Here is an 18,199-nt window from a genome sequence, read left to right as displayed (position 1 = left end):
GTTCTGGCTGCATTTAGTCTCGTTGCCTAAACTCCATATTTCCATAAGCCTCCTTAAGTTTTTCTAGTTTCCATTAAAGTCACCATGAGTAGTAGTACGTCCACACATTTCATTTTCAGTGGTGGCACGTCCATAAAAACAATTGTTTCAGGGTTAATATAGTTTGGTTCTCTCTAACATCCCCGTCCTTTTCTCCTGCAAATGACAGATATATGTATGTCACAAAAGTCCATTTTTTAATGAAATTTCTTTGGTCTGAAAGAGAGAGCTGTCTTATCATTTGGTGATGAAAAGAACAAAGGGACTTAAAACATAGTTTTTTATCCCGTTTTTTTTTTCAAGGACTTATGGTCTGACCTTTTGTCCTTTAAGCAAAAGTAAGCCTCGTGAGAGAAGATGAGATAAAGGACTATTTGATATGTTCAAATTTCACATTCTGGCAAGACATCCAGTCTAGATGATAGAACTCTTCCTAAATAAGGAATTTTTGATTGAGTTCTAGAATTACTTTAAATTAGCTGTTCTTTTTTCTTCTCACTATTCAGTGTGCTAAATATTCAGAGGTTAATAAAAAGATTATGCAGTGTGCATAACACTTTATTTTGCATGCAACACACATTTATTACCTGCGTGTTGTCTTTGTAATTTTATTTAATCTTTTTGCATTTTCTTTGCATTTTCAGAGAAGAACAGAGAACACCATTTTTTTGCACCATGTATAGTATTAAACAATTATGCAAGGGGTGTTGAATTATTACTGGGGTTCTTTTGGTAAGGGTAGTATCCAGTACAGCTCATTTTCACACTTTTGTAATTATATTTATATGATTTATATAAATTATAGCATATTCAGTGTAAGCTAATTTGGAGAGGGAACGCAAGACTGACGTGCTCTGGCATATGTTATTATCATTAGAGTATCTGCTCATTCTTTCTTAAATGAATCCTGCCTGAAACAGCAGGTTTTGAGGGCAGCAAGGCTATGCAATGTTTTAAACAAAATACACTATGATGAAATGGAATTAAACATGGAATTACAACAGCAGAAAAAAGATAAGACACCTGCTAAACTAATTCTAGGTTCCTTCAAAAATTAAGCCTCTTTTACATTCCATTGTCTTCTTCAAACTGGCTGCGCCAGTTTTTTCTGGCTGTGGTTTAATGGGTTTTTGTCAGTTCCTTTGGTCTGTGAGAAATTTAAGTATTCAATAGCGCCTTGAGCTGAACTGACTTTCAGCTTCCCAAGTGTGGGAAAATAATGGAAGATTGGTGAGGAAGATTGTGAACATGGTCAAATGGCTTGCAAGCTGGGGTGTCAAAAACAATATACATCATACCAGTCATTGTTTAGCCTCAATGTGCTGGACAACACCCATGTTCAGATAACATCATTTGGTGATAGATTTAGAGGCACCCTGTTGAGCATGATTCAGATGTGGGATCAATCAAATGGTAGTAAGCTACACCTGCATGAATCCCTGATATACAGGGAAAAAGAGAAGGTTTGGTGGTCCCCTAGCACTCACAGAGCTCCACAGTGCCTACATCCCTCCTTGTGTGCCTCTGCCTGGGTCCTGCTTTGGGGATCCCCCCACTGGCATCATGATTTAAACCCAGCCAGCAGCCAAGCACCAAACAACCAGCCACTCACTCCTCCAGCAGTAGCATTAGGGAGAGAATCAGAAGGGTAAAAGATAGAAAACTTGTGGTTTGGTTTCAACAGAACTAATTTTTCTCTCTATTTCATCCATGGTGTGTTCCTGTGTCCTGCCTGAGCTGGCTCACACACCAAGGAATACTGGCAATGGAGAACTCAGGGGAAGACAAAAACATCAGAGGATTCACCCCACAGATTAAAGTCCATTTCTGAACACTGTGGAGAAGATACTGGCTTAGGTGCAGAATCACCATGAACAGGTGATTCTAGAGAGGGCCTTGCAAGGGAGGCTCCAGTGCTCCTGCCCAAACTCCCATGGCACCACGGTCCTCACCACTCAGCCTGCTGCCAGCCCTCTCTTGCTGGGGGGGCAGCTCTCCATGGATGGCTGGACCACATAGCCTCTGGATTGATATACAGTGTGTAGAACAGAGGCAACCAGCCCTTTCTGCTCAGTTCTGGACTCCTGTAGCCTGAGGATCATAAAGCATGTCTGCAGGGGACTCTTTCATATTGACCTCATGTTAAGCAGAAGAAAAGACCCATTATAAGCCTGCAAGTATGCTTCCACTTCATGACAAAAGACACACAGATGAACAGTTTGAATAGTTTGGATATGGATTTCCTTTTTGTTTAAATATGTATTTGGCTATATAGACGTGTTTTGGTTTACTGCTGTAGCTGCTAATTTTCTAACCTCAGTTAAACCTCTATTACTGGGGTTACACAGATGCAAGTGAGGGGAGAAAAAAAAAGTACAAAGTCTGTGGCACTATGCCTCAGCTAATGTAATCAAATACTTCAGCAATCAATACTCATCTGCCCTGCCAGGGTCACAAACACCATGAGGTTATACCAGGGCAATTTTTTCTGCTGCCTCTCCTAAAAACAGGACTTTTATTAAGACAAGAGAACAAAGAAAAATAATACTCAAACCATAAGAGCAATTAGAAATATATTGGGCAGATCCAGGCTGGTAGGAAGCAGGCAGCCTCTACTGTGAGCTCTGTGAGTATTTCACATTACTTACTTACTTAATATTTAAAGTGCTTGAAGATGTATGGGCAGAGGAGGAGCAATGACCTCAGGCCCCAGGTGGGCATCCTAACCATTAGGATGGCTCAGGCATTTTAGTCAGGGAATCTGTAGCATGTTTCCTCCCCCCCCCCCCCAAAAAAAAAGTAACAGACTCAACAGTATGATTTGCACGACTTTGTCAGTGCCCTTGCAGCCAAGTGCTCTCATAGTTGAGAGGAGATTCAATTTCAGCTTGGGATTGCAGACCCCAAGGAAGTGGAGGTTAGTGAGTTCAGTCTCTCCCACACCCCCGGGTCAACTCTAAGCTTGTGGTTGTCCTGTAAGGGTTAAGAGTGAGGGATTAATCTTGAGGAACACATAAGTGTAACACATTAGGCACACCAGGGAGCTTAAATGTTTTTTTGGACCCAGATGAGCTGGGCATTGGGCTAGTCAGATGCCTCTGAACAGTGATTTGGGGATTTGGAGGAAGGTACAGTCAGCTGAGTGAGACCAAGTGGTTCATAATCCACCAGAGTGAGGCATTTTGGGTCAGCAGATTGAACTTAGGCAGTGAAAATGTTCTACAGGTTTTTCAGGCTAAAAGAAATCTTTACTGATTGTAGAGATCTTGGAAGCAACACAGTGACTTTACTAATGAAACAACGCACCATGTCAGAAAACGAGATGGTTCTACAATTCTGAAACCGTGTTGGCCACAGCTGTTGTAGCAGAGCTGCCAGTAAGTTCAGGCAGCCACTCTTCAATGTGTCAGCTGTGGTTTTGGTCATAGATTTTCAAGCCTTTCTTCAATTGTTTTTGTATCTTACTGTAGGAATATCAGGATAAACTGGTATTTATATTATGAGTCCTCTTATGCAAGTTTCTGATGAAATAAAAGAGGAAGCAAAAAGAGGAGAAGTTACGGGATAGTTTTTCTGAAAGCATGAAATTCATTTTAGCGGTAACTATTGCTTAGCTGATGACAGCATGCTTCAAGCTGTTCATTTTCTTGGTCTAAACAGATAGCTGTGGCAGCATAAATAAGTATTTGCCATTTATGAACTGCATCCAGAGTGCTATATCTGGATGTCAGCAGGCTGAAGATAGAAGCAAGGTGTTCTGATGCTCCTGCTCATTGAAGGGGATTGGACTAGATGACCCATAAAGATCCCTTCCAACCCAAACCATTCTATGATTCTATAGTTCTATTATCTCATCTGATTTGCACCACCAGGTCCACACAATTAAAGAACATACAGAGGAAGCTTGATCATAATTATGTCTAGCTGCATACAGGAGATTTGATGGTAAAACAGTGATTGCCTCCTAATAACCTTAGAATTAAATAATAAAAAGATCACATGCTCTTAAGTGGAGTGCTATCAGTGTAAACACCCAGCTTGCTAACTCTTGTTGACTTTAATTTGTTTTCTGCCAAGACAGACAACTATGTGGGACACATTTCAAATCAAATGATCTTTAGTGACCCGTGAGTCATGAAGGGAGAGAGAGGTCACTTCAGAACAATTCACTAAAGAGCCACAGATTTTTCAAATGAAAAGTGCATTTTACTTAATTCACCTATAAATAGTATCCTGTGGGGTCCAATCACCTTTTTTAAGATAATAACAAATTCTAAAATTTGTCTCATCAGATAGCAGGATCACATAGAAATTTTGAAAGATTAAAACAGCTGGCTGAATCTCTCTTGCTTTGAGAACTCTTCAGTGTGACTGGCCATGTAATTATTTCTCAGTAGCGTTCGTGTAACAGTTGATTGGAAAAGGATTGAAAAAGGCTCCCAGTAATTGCAGACTTGTAAAAAAACAGCCACAGAAATAACATTAAATATCACAGACTGGAAGAAGTCAAGCTAGAAGGCACTTCATCCTAGGTATGGAATGAGCTCCTCTTTACCCAGGGCAAGAAGAAGCAGAGCTTCCTTGGGATGCTTGAGATTTGTGCAAGGCTCCTAAGGAAGAGACTTGCTGTCAGAGGGGCTCAGCAAGTTTCAAAAAACCAGCTGGTTTTCTGTTGGGTTCTGGAGGGCTTTGATAGGCCTCCCTCCTTGTGTTAGCTGCAGGTAAGCACCCCGAGCAGAGTGCTGGCTGGTGGGAGCGTGGGATCAGTCTGCACTGTCACCCCTGGGATGTCCCTGTGCCTCTGCCAGCTGCACCGGGGCCAGACTCACCTCTCACAGGCTTTGTCTGGCACTTTGATCAGTGCCAGACCCCATTTCATCTCAGCCCATGTTCCACGTGGACACCTGGCCTCTAAAGGTAAACCAGGTCCTGCAAGGGAATTGGAGACAGATAGGAACATTTTGTGCCTGCGAAAAGCTCTGCTCCTCCCTTGCCACGAGCTTGCATGTCTGGTTTGAAGCACAGGGTGAGGAACATTGGTCAAAGGGTTACATCAGCAGGCGAGAGGGGAACTGGGTCTTGATGACCTGAAGTGACCTAAGCTCTGCTCTTCTTTTATGATAATTGCTCCTTAGGCTGAGGGAAAGACTTCTCTGCTTTATGCAACATTTCAGCTCGACTGCCCAAGTAAGCAAAACCTTGGAAAGGCAAATAGTTAAGAAGGAACTAAAAATATATCCCCCACATTAAACTAACAATTTAATGGCTATTTTATTTCTTCAATGTAAGAACTTGGAACAAGGAATAATATCCTTATGAGAACTAAAAGCTCATGTTAGAAACAACCAGGGTGCCATTATTGATGCAGTTACATTAGTTGTGTTACCTGTGCCTCATACTCTTGGTACATTAGCTTCTTACATGTATTATTTAGACACAGCAAACTTAGCTAAACAGACCAAAACAGTTGTTGTCCATTGAAGTTCTATGTCTGGACTTAGAAGAGATTCTCCTTTTTAAGAGATTCTCCTTTTTTCTGAAAAGAGATTACAGTCAGAGGACTGTCCCTGAAATCTCCTGATTTACTAATCCTGTGAATTTGCAGAAACCATAGGCAGAGAATAAGGGTGCTGGATGCAGATATCAGACTTGCACCACAATGTAGAGGTATCTGCAGATGAGGTTCCTAGTGAAAGGACTGCAGTGCCAGAGGAGAGTTGCCTGGCTGCAATTCAGAAGAACCCAGCACCCTGCTGAAGCCCCTGGTGCAAGGCAGAAGTGAGAGATGAAGGGCCAGCACCATCTTGCTCCATGAATGATTTCAAAAGGTAATTGGTGGCAAAATTTACTTCCTTATTCATCAGCCTTCGCTGCTAAGAATATTTTTACAATCATTATTTATTAATGATACTTTTTTCACACAGATAAGGACTCGGTATAAAAATTGTACAAACACAGAACAAAACCACCATGTTTCTCCCAGGGATGTCACAATCTAAAGAAAAGACAAGGTGAAACCATCCATCTAGAAGAGGGCAAGGAATCAATGAGGCACCTTTGCGAGAATAACAGCTAGTGGTCTGAAGAGACCAAGAGGTCAGTTAAGGTCAAGTTTATTACAGACACCAAAGCATCTTGATCTGATCTAAAAAATGAGAACTAGACAGTTAATACCAGATGACAGAGAGCTGAGAATTAAGGTAAAAAGCTATTTGGAACCAAAAAAAGAAAACTTTGTATTTGGTACCATAAAGAATGTAGGATAAATAACAGGGGAGGAGAGATGACAGCACAGATAAATGCCCTTTGTGGCAAAAATAAGAATTGATGTAGCAGGAGAGGAGAGGAGAGGACATCACTGGAAAATTACTGCAGTGCAAGGAGGAAACACTTGGGTGAATATTTTGTTGAGAGAATGGCTATGGAATGGCTATATCTTAACAGCAGTTGTACAGAAGGCAAGACAACATTCAAAGGAGACAGTGACAGAGATTGCTGATGGGTGGCTGAGGGTGAGGATGGGGCACTGATTTTGAGTCTTGAGCTGTCTAAAGACATTGCGAAGCAGCATCACCTGAGCGAAGCAGGTATAAATTCAGTTGATAGGGAGCCAGAAGAAGCTCTTTAAAACATAGCTTCACAATGTGATTTTTCATTGTGCATTAAGCAAGCTGTGAAGCAAGAAAGCAACAGAACACAAACAGCATGGAAAGAAGCTTGCATTAGGTAATAATAGCTAGGGAGGAAGAAAAAGGTTAATGGAGGGCATGACAGGGTGGCTCTGAGGAAACACAATGGAATGGAGTCAGAAGATGAGGAGAAGAAGTCTGCAAGAGAGTGGTTCTGTGGAAGCCAAGAATCTCAGTTTCCAGAGTACACCTCAGACAGACCCTATTCCAAAAAGTCACTCTGTAAATAAAATACAACAGGCTGAATCCACATGCATGTACTATGCAAATATTTGCCACCACTCTGATCAAAGTTATTAGGTGATAATGTCCAGCCTTGAAACTGGCCTTGAGCAGCATTTATTAATGTGTTCCACAACTACAGCTATTGCTAAAGATCAGTACATCAAAGTGTACTATCAGTTATCCTTGAACCTTGTGCAGAGGACTGACAGTGAAGCCATACAGAGTATAACGGAGCCTGACAAATAAGACACATGCAGCCATCAGCAGCACCATAGAACCGCTATTACAATTTATGTATTGTCAATAAGATGCTGGGTAACAAGAGGTAGCTAAAGAAATACAGATTTTTACTGCTTCATATGCTTATCTGGGGAATAATTCTAGTATCTTTGAGGCAAGTTTTTTTCATAACCTAAGAGCCTTTACTTCTAATTCCTAATTTAAGTGTAATAGAGATTTTTGTAGTGAGTATGTGGTAAGAATACAAGAAAGGGAAATAATAGTTGTCACATATGTAAATGAAAATACATAGTAGTCTGAGAAATATTAAGTTGTGCCACCAAATACTACAGGACAATAACATTTAAAAATGTTTAAAGTCTTATTTTGAGAGTGACAGACAGCCAAAGTGAGAGTCAGTTTACAGGTTAAGAAATGTGAATTAAGTTTCAAGACTCATATAGCCAGTGGAGATCTGGCCAGCATTTCTGCAAGCAGCTGAACACCAGCAGTTGCCAAAGTATGTGGTGTTACTTTAGGGTAAGCCAAATAAATCTCTAAATTGACGGCACTCACAAGGGGTTTGACTCATTTGTCCCCACACAGGAAGTAGAGACATTTGAAATACCCTGTAGTAACCTGTGTATCTCTAGACTCCCTTCACAAAGAGTTACAGTCCCAAAAGTCAGGTGTCGAGTCTGTTTGACTTCATGGTGTCTTCAGAAACTGAAAAGCTCCTGGAATCTGACTGTGAGATAGCTGCCTGATCAAGCCCTAAACCTCTACTGAACAGAATGGGAGCTGGGTATTTTGCTTGTACATAAATGTGCACAAGTAAATACCTACATTTCAGTGCCCTAATCTTTGAACTGCATCAGGTTCTCAGAGTTTTGAGGACCATCAAAGAAATGTAAGCTCTGAATTCAGTTTTGGTCATCAGCTTTCAAAAGCAAAATTTTATTTCAACAGGAACAATAGCTATTGAGCATATCAATAATAAAATTGCCCTGGAGGTTTCTGCTCTTGATTACACTCTGAAAGAAGGTCCTGGAGAGACAGTGTTTTTTGATTTAGGAATTGTATCATGTAATTTTTGCATAAACCAAGGGAGTCAAGACTGCACTGATCTGGAAAACACTTTGGCCAAAAACTTCTGAGGGAAAAATGCAAATTGTAGTCACTCAAACCAGCTATACAGGGTTCATATTTCCTGAAATACAAATTTCATTTGGAAATAAGAAAATTAATTCTTGCCTTCCATTGTATTCAAAAATACATTCTGTTGTATTCAAAATGACACATTTCTGGTTTTCTTCCCATTTAAAAAGCTTTCATTTCAAAATTGCTTCACGTTAAAAGACTAAAGGATGGAAAGCATATGATTTTATTTAATTTGATCTATACTGGCTGTCACAACGTTTTGGTTTGCTGAAAACTCTGACATATTTGACTTAGGTCAAATCTACTAAATGGTTATCATTGAATTCTTTCTGGAATTAATTATTTTCATAACTTCCCGAGTAAGTAAAACTTCTTTTCAATCTTTCCCATAGAACTGTTAACTTTCTCCTATCAGGTACCCATGTATTGAAATCTATGAAGAACTCATACAGTATTTACTTTTGAAAGCATTTACCAACCAATTCTTTGGAGTTTTTACACAGTAAAAGTTCCCCAAGACACTTAGCACTGGTTTGCTTCCTGTCTTGTCAATATCAGAAGGAACTTAATCTGAAACTTTCACCACAGGAAATGAAGTCATTATGTACTGCTCTTAGAATTCTCCTCTATGGCATTTACAATAAGGACAGAAAGCAACTTTGTATATTTCTATTAACTTGAACTAACAGAACAGATGTGTCCAAGCAGATTTCAAAAAATTATTTTCTATCTATTGCTGTATGCACAAATACAGATCCATCAAACTAGAGAGATGTTTCTGCCTGCTGATATTAAATTTTGGTATGCAGTATCTCATGACTGTCACAGCCACAAACCATAAAGCAGTTGGTGAGATGCATGTCTCACAAACCATTTACCATAAGTATTCAGGTGCAGTACTGGATCTTGATTTTCTACTTAATAATAGAACAGAAAAGACCAATTCCGAAATTGCTTATCACAAATCAAAGTCACTGACTGCTATATTATAATACTTTATTTTTGGTTTTCTATTTATTTTGATAAGCTTCTGCACATTTACATTTATTTCTGCATGAGAATTCTATTCATTTACTTGCTTATACAGAGAGCAAAGGAAAACAAGTCTCTACTAACAGAAGCAAAAAAAGATACTGTCTTGCTCAGCTCATAGATGCATGTCAAATCTACTTCCATTGTTACTTCCCCCCAAAACTCAGAAAGAAATTACATTCATTAATCATATAATTCAAAGAAATAATTCTAAAGAAATCAGAAGAAAACTGGAAAATTCTTCTTGGTAGGAATTCTACCCTAAATGACAATCTCACTAGTATACAATACAAAATAAAGTCATATTAAAAAAAATTCATAAAGTCAAGATTGTAAGACACATGTCTTTTTCCTCTGCCAGGCAAGTCATAGAGTCGTAGAGCAGTTGGATTGGAAAGGACTTTGGAAGGTCACCTAGTCCAGACCCCACTCTGCAATGAGCAGGGACATTTTCAACTACATCAAAGCCCAGTCCCATCTGACCTTGAGTGTTTCCAGGAATGAGGCATCTACCACTTCTCTGGGCATCCAGTTCTGGTGTCTCATCACCCATACCATAAAAAAAAAAACGTCCTCATCTCTAGTCTCTTTTAGTTTAAAAATTTTACCCCTTGTTCTATTGCAACAGGCCCTGCTAAAAATTCTGTTTCCCTCTTTCTTACAGGCTCCTTTAATTTCTGAAAAACTGCAAGAAGGTCTACCTGGAACCTTTTCTTCCCCAGGCTGAGCAACCCCAACTCTCTCAGACTGCATTCATAGGAGAGGTGCTCCAGCCCTCTCTACTTTTGTGGCCCTTCTTTGGAGTCACTCCTCATTCCTGTGCTGAGGACCTCAGAGCTGGACACAGCACTTCAGGTGAGGTCTCATGAGAGCAGGGTAGAGGGGTTGAATCACCTCTTCTTTTGATGCAGCCCAGGGCACGTTTGGCTTTCTGGGCTGTGAATGCACATTGCTGGATCATGCCCAGATTTTCATCCACCAGCACCCCTAAAGTCCTTCCCCACAGAGCTGCCCTCAGTGCCATCTTTCCCCAGCCTGTGTTGGTACCAAGGATTGCCCTGAAGTAGTTGCAGGACCTTGCACTTGACCTTGTTTAACCTCTGATGCAATGCTCGGAGGAAGATCATAAAAAGATTCACTTGCTGCTCAAGATTTGTTTTGGTTTGTTTGCCTTTTAACTTCCTTATCTATAAAACTCATTGGATCACAGGAGGAGAACAAATTCCTGCTGACTTCTACAGCAATTCCATCTGTTCTGCTTTAGAACACAGAGGAACAAGAAAAAATAAAAGAAAAACAATAGAAAGAGGAAGTCCTCCCACAAAATAGGTTGCACTATCTGCAGTTTTTAGCATGTCACGGGTTGACAGATCATCTGCAATGATGGGTAAAATCACATTACTGGGGTAAAACTGGGATGGCAATACTGCCAAAGTGGCCTGAATTTAAGTTAAATGTGATAATTGTCCACTTAGTCAAAAAAGTCAAAAGATAATCAATGTCTTTGATATGAAAAATTTAGCTAAGCTATGGGGAAAAAATAAGTGCAGAGTGTAAAAAGCAAAATCCATTTGTGATATTTGCATGGAAAGTGACAATCTTTCATTACTGAGTTGAGGAAGAGTTGTTTTCTTCTGTTATAATATATTTCTTCCAAAAATTTTCTTAAATATGGACAAAAATATAGCTCTCAGAAAGAAGGTGAATCCTTGGAATACAAACTAATGTGATCAGCCACCCAAGCAACTCATTACTCAAGCAGAAGCATTAGCTACAGAAGATCAAAAAATGTGTGCAACATAATAGATAAGATCCTGATAGTACAGAATTAAACTTTGTTGTCAGAAGACTCCCTCTGTTTCAGTGGCAGGTGTTTAAGAAGGTAAGAACAGAAAAAAAAGGAATGACATTTATCAGAGATGGGCAGCCACTTCATAGGAAGTATGGACTGTGGGTGCTATTATAGCTGGAATAAGAAAGCAGCGTCTTTCATTGTCACACCTGTTAAAGATTTTCTAGAAGAAATACCTGATATGAATTATAATCCATTCCTCCCTCAGAAGGTCAAGATAAAGAGAGGAGAAAGAACTTCTCCCTAATCATTTGCCAGGTTCATAATAGCGTAGTTACAGGGGTTTTAAACTCTGTGTTGCAGGAATTAAGTATGCTTTTAACTGTGAACAGGCTTTCTATAACAATGCTACAGAATCTCAAGGTCACTGAATATATTACAAAAATCTGTATTATTGACTATCACATTCTTAATCTACAGGAAAGAGACTGATTCGTTCATCAAAGAGTATCATGGAATCATAGAAAGGTTTAGGTTGGAAGAGAGCTTTAAAATCATCTTGATTCCAAACCACCTGCCATGGGCAAGGACACCTTCCACTAGACCAGGTTGCTGAAGTCCCCATCCCCCATACTGGCCTTGACCAATTCCAGGAATGGGGCATCCACACTTCTCTGGGCAGCCTGTTCCAGTGCCTCACCTCTCTAACAGAGAATTCTCTAATTTCTTCTAATATCTAATATAAACCTACTTGAAGCCATTTGATGCCATTCCCCCTCATCCTGTCACTACATATTCTTAAAATTAGTCCTTCTCCATCATTCCTGAAGGCTCCCTTTGGGTTTTGGAAGGCAGCAATTAGGTCACCCCAAAGCCTTCTCTTTTCCAGGCTTAGCAATCCCAATTCTCTGTCTTTCCTCATAGGAGAGGTGCATTATCCCTCTGATCATCTTCTTAACAAGTCTATTAGCAAAACGTAGCTTTCTTAATAATAAAGACATCTTTAAAATAATAAAGACTATTTTAGCAGCACTTAATAAGTGGTTAGTGTGCCTGTACAAAGCCAGCAGCACTCTCTGAGCTCAGTTAGGCTATTCTTTTATGAAAACTCATAAAATTAAATGGGTGTTTGCTTGGTGGCCTTGACTATGAGTAAAGGCCATTTGGAAATCACTGACTCCGGGTCACCTCTACCTTCTGTGCTTGCGCAGTCGGTTGGGTAATAACACCCACAGAGACAACGAAGGCAAACAGACCTTGCCAGGTTGACATGTTCTGATACTGGATGTCAGTCAAAGCAGTCGTAGCTAGAACTGATGGGAACAATAACACAGTTATGGATCTGATTTTTTTATTGTTTCAAAGTTTTTTTGCAGTAGGGACTGAAGATTGCAACTACAACCAGGCAGCCACTATTTTTCAGAATTGCAGACATGCTGAGACACATGAAATCTGCCACAAAAAACCTAGGATGAAAGCACTCAGCATAAGGTTTCATTATTCTCATGGGTGCCCACAGGCAGGCCAATAGGAATTTCTTAGAAAGAGAGAATTTAAAGAGAATTTCTGTAGATGCATAAAATAGACTTTGATGAGTAAATAAATGAAAATGTCTATGTGGAAGAGGTCAGTACAGGTTAGAGAAGAAATGTGAAGAATCAAAGTTCTTCCAAAATCCTTTCAGGGTTTTGGTTTTCTCACATTTATTTATTTGCTGACACTCCACATCCTTATCCTATGTGTGACCTAAGCTTTTTTCTTAACTTGGGCCATGAGATACTATTACAAACACACAAAACTCAGAACTGGATTCCAGAGGCCAGGCTCTGCAACAACAGGAATACAGAAGATACTAGCTAAGTCAATCATATATATTAGTCTTTTGGTGGCAGGGTGTATATGGTTTATCCAAACTTTTCCAGTCCTGGAATTTAAGAGAGAGGGGGGAAAAAGTGAACCTGAACCCTGAGCAAATCCTTTAAAGGTCTAATTGTCTGATCTCTCCACTGAAACACTCAGTTCTTTAAGCAACCAAATCCTGGCTTACAATTCTTGGTGTGACCAAGGTTACCAAAGAGTTCCCACTTGGTCTAAGGTCTGCATCTGTTTCCATGAAATACAGTTTTCAGGAATAGGCCTTAGAAAATGAAGCTAATTATTAGACTATAAGAGCAGGATCAAATAATTTAGTAAAAAACTTTTGACATAACCATTTGCCTATATCCACTTATGATCCCTCCTCTGTTTTCAGTGATTCCTTTTAGACTACAGGATTTGAGGGCTGCTATGGGAAGAAGTCCTGCATTAATAACAATATGCAGGAATATAATTTTATAGTTAAAAGAGGTGAAAGCATAAATGTGAAAACAATATCAAAACAAGAGAACCAATACTAATAAAGTGATAAAGAAAGAAGTGGAAACTACTATTGACATGTATTCAGACACTCATTCATGGACAAAAAGTGGTAGCATTTTTCTGCATTCGGAGGCAAAGTATTCTCTACTGAAAATTTCTCAATTTCTTATACCAGGAATCAGTTTGCTAAGTGAAGAAGAATTCAAATGCAAATAGAAGTAAATATGTTACCAGTTTTTCTCTATCAACTGCAAGCTTTCAAAAAAACTAGCACTTTTTCAAGTTTCAAAAAAACATACACTTTTACATTCAGGCTGGGGTACTGGCTGGCAAAATCTAGTTTAAAATGGACTAATTTTTCATGAAAGATTATAAGGATGTTTATGTTGTGAAAATTTGATTAATGATGACTTGAGTCTAATTTGATTAGGAACAGTCATAAACAAAAATTAATTCTTTGCACTGAAATGGAAATTTGTCTGCAGTTTACACAAGGGAAGCATCAAAGTTCTGAGGTTTTCATTGGTGCAAAACACTGTAGAAAGCTATTTTCATAAGAAGTTCATGAAAATGAAAATTTAATTTGGAAATCAGAAAATCTATTTTGCCCTCAAATTGCAATTATTTGGTGGCATTGAGGTTAGAGCTAGTAAATACTACAAATGGTTTTTGTTTCTCTTTTTCTGGAATAGACAAAATTCTTATATCAGCATCTAGTAAATTACTAAGAATTCCATGAAATAAATACCAATTTCATGGCCCAGCGTAAACAGCCCCTTCCATTCAAACTTCAGCTAGACACATCATATTGGAAAAATGACTCAGAGTTATTCCCATTTGTCAATTCTTGCTTTTTACTATTTAAATGATCTAAGAGCTCACCAAATTAACTTGGACTGGAGAAGGTTTATAAATGTAAAGTGGTAGCTCTTCCAGATAATTCCCTGAAGGATCGTTGTTTTTAATTCCACAGTTAAAAATTTCTCTCTTGGTTTATCTTAAAGCAGTGTGGAATAACAAATCTATCTTCACATATCCCTGAAAAAGAGTTAATCCACATAGCTTGTAGATCACATACTTAACTCCAGAGCAGACACCTCCCAGTGAATGGGACAAGAACCCTCCCCATTTCTCAGCTTTAGATGAAAAAATTTTTAAAGACAGTGTCTTTGCTTTAACCTTCAGATGTGCTGCCAGGGAGCTCTTCGATTATGAGCAGAACAAGACCATTACTAAAGGAGAATTGCAACTAAGAGTGTAAGAAGTTGAGTTCTAGTCTGTAATCTGAGTTCTTTGATGTTCAGCAGACTTTTTTTGGAAGGCCTGTAATGGAAATTTTGAAGATGTACAGTGATACATGTAACATCTCCAAGCCCTCTGAATATGAAACATACATCAGGATTTATTAATTATGACTAGACAAAGGCAAAGAAAGTTGCTTTTCAAAAACTAAGCAATTTTACTGTCTCAGTATCAACCCCAAATTTGGTTTAATTTAAACAATTCTTACAGAAAGCCAGCATAAAAATGAGATTCAAAAAAACAAACAGAAACCCCCAAAACCCAAAACAAACGAACAACAAAAACAGAAGTTGATTTTCAAGGTTGGTTCATTCCAGTAATTCAACTATTGAGAAATGTGTTTGAATTTCCCTTTGAGAATAACTGAACTGAATTTACAGTTTTGTACGTGCTTCTAATTTGTGTTATGCTTTTCTCTACCAAACCGTCCTCCAATACTTTCCCCCCTGGAAGTCACTGTCCACTTTAAATCACCTCATCCCTGTTTCCTTCCTTTAAAGTTACCTGTTTTGAGCTATCCTAAGATAAAAAATTTAACTTAGGACCACAAACTCAATGGAAATGCTCTCCTGAAATAGAGGTCCTTAAGAAGCAGAACCAGCACCACAAACTCAAACTTGATCAAAGTCAGAAATAACAAACACAGGGATTAAAATAATCTCCCAGTCACAAAGTCAATTGTGTAAACCACAAATGAGAGTAGAGGGTTCTGCTGCACTGTTTTCATCTAACCACACTCCATGACTTTCCAGGCTAAACAGAAGCAGCCACACTTTTAATGTTTTCAGGAACCCATTCCAATTATACCCATCCTATAGAAACACTAGAAGCTGACTGCTTTTGGCCTGCCATTGATTCTGTATTTATCCCAGTATTTATCTTGCTGCTCACTGTCTCACCTGCCCAGAGAGCAGCACATGCCTATGCTGAGGCCTGTCAGCTTTAAGCAGCATGAGCAAGGAGGAGATGAATTTCTTCCTCTTCTCCCTGCATAAAGTAAGATAATTTAAAGACCATGGGAGCTGTAACTTAGTGCAAGCAACTAAGCAGGGAGCTAGCAAGTAGCACCTCAGAGTACTTGTGTGCTCTTCCTTGCTTCATTTAATATTGGACAGATTTTTCACCAAAGAGCAAGAACAGCATGAGATAACTGTTAATATATGCTAATTATACAAGTGTGTCCAGTAGTTTAATTAAAGCAGAATGTTTACGAACATCTCAGTGTGCTGCTGAGAAAAAAAAAACAACCAAAACTTAAACAAAACAAAACCCAAAAACTAACAAGGCTATGTTTATCCAGAATAAATTATTACAGAGTTTTCTTTAAAGAAAACACTCAAGTTTTGATTATTTGGCTCTTGTGTGATAAAGGATTTCTAGGAAAGTCAAGCAGAGGTGAAGCATGAGCCTTTCACAGGCTGCCTACAAGACCAAGCAATAGGATTATTACCTGTATTCAATGGAAAATAAATGTAACTCCCAAGCTTAACAGTCTTACTGTGAGAGAGAAAGATCATCATCCTCTACCAAGTTCTTTCGCCCTTGTAGCCTGTCTTAATTGCATATCCACATTGGTCTGTACTCAAAGAACAGTTTTGTGCCAAAGGTGCCAAGATGTTAGCTATGAGTGACAATTTATAGTAATAAAAGCTGCGACATAAAATTATGAGATGGAAGATTCCATACGATTTCAAGTACTGAGAAGCAATGAAATATTTAAACATAAGCATTGATACATTTTCTTAGAGCTTGAGAAAATAATGTCAACTTCTGTGACCTCCAGTTACTCTCAGCTGCCATTAAACACTAAAATTTAAGAGGTATTTGAAAAAAAGAAACTGTGCTAATATGTTGTTGTAAGTTTTTGCATAAGAGGGAAAAAACTTAACAATTTAGTTAACCCCTTTTCTTCATACTGCTTAATCAATAATGGTCTTCAGAAGTAATAAGCAATGTAACTTTGCATATATTCTGAATGGAAACATGCCCAAACCACAGACTGCCCAAAATCATTATCACAAACTTTGGCCTCACATTTATATGGAGAATTTTTAGTATATTGTATATAAAACACAAGCACAGTACATGACTATTCCCTTATGTTTAGGCATAAATATTCAGCACACAACACAATCACTACTTTATCACAACACAAATTTGGAATAACACAAGAAGTCTTGTCTGTGATCTTAAACATAAAACTTTAATTACTTAGCACATGAAATGAATTATGATTAAAATCATGCAGATATTCAGACTGCAAAACAAAATACTTCAAATACAATTGCATGTTTAAAATCTACTCAGTCAAATATCTACTTTGAGGTAAAAACATAAGAATATACTACCCAATTATAACCTTAACATAAATAAACAAGTATTGATATTTTCAGAACAAAATAAACATGGAAAACAGCAATTTTTAACACATATTTGTACAAGAGATACAGCCCACCTACCCTCACTCATCAGATATAAATCCTAAAAAACTGCATACTACTAAAGCACAGCAGCCAGTTTCCCCCAACATAAGACTCCCACCTGCTTACTGCAGTGTTGGGGCAAGTTTTTTGAAAAAATATATAATTTCAAAGATGAAGGGATTTAATTGTACAGCTTCCAAACAAGCACAGTGAAAGCAGCACAACCAAATCCCCAATGAATAATACAAAATGCCTTTGGCCAAAATTCTAAATATAAAGAACTGAAATTCAGATCAAAAATACCAATTAACATGTTTATACTGTCACTTGCATTCACAAAAGCAGACCAGTTCTGTGTTTGTGCATCTTGGTGTATTTTTGTTTGGGGTTGTTTAAGTAAATGTTTGTGTAAAGAATCACATCACTGCGCAGAGTCCAGCTGCATATTCAGATTCAAAATGACCACAGGCCTCCTTTAATCACATAATTTCCCCAGATGACAGTGGTCTCTCACATTTCTCTAACTTTCAAGAAGAAAAAAAATTCGTATTTATTTTAATCACAGCTAGTACACTAGAATACAAATAAGAACATTCTATTACAGTCTCTAACAGCTCAGGTTTGCATCTCCTGAATTCGTATGCGCAACAATACAAGGAAAATGACATAAAAACTAGAATATAAATATTATACTACACCATGAAACACTACAAATAGAACATACAAAAATTATATTAGGGCATTAATTATCTGTAAACCTATTAAAAAGAACACCTTAATATTAATATAGTTTGCAAGGTAAACATAACCTACAATCTAAGTTTTCAAATGGCTGTTTGTCAATGCAGCATAGAACATTTCTATAGTGCAAATCTTACCAACTGTATGAAAGATACTGTCCCCTTCAGACAAATGCTCCTTTCCCCACCCCCCTCAAAACAATGAATCACAAAATCCTA

This window comes from Sylvia atricapilla, chromosome 1, assembly GCF_009819655.1.
Source record: "Sylvia atricapilla isolate bSylAtr1 chromosome 1, bSylAtr1.pri, whole genome shotgun sequence".
NCBI lineage: Eukaryota > Metazoa > Chordata > Aves > Passeriformes > Sylviidae > Sylvia > Sylvia atricapilla.
This window is presented reverse-complemented; position numbering follows the sequence as displayed.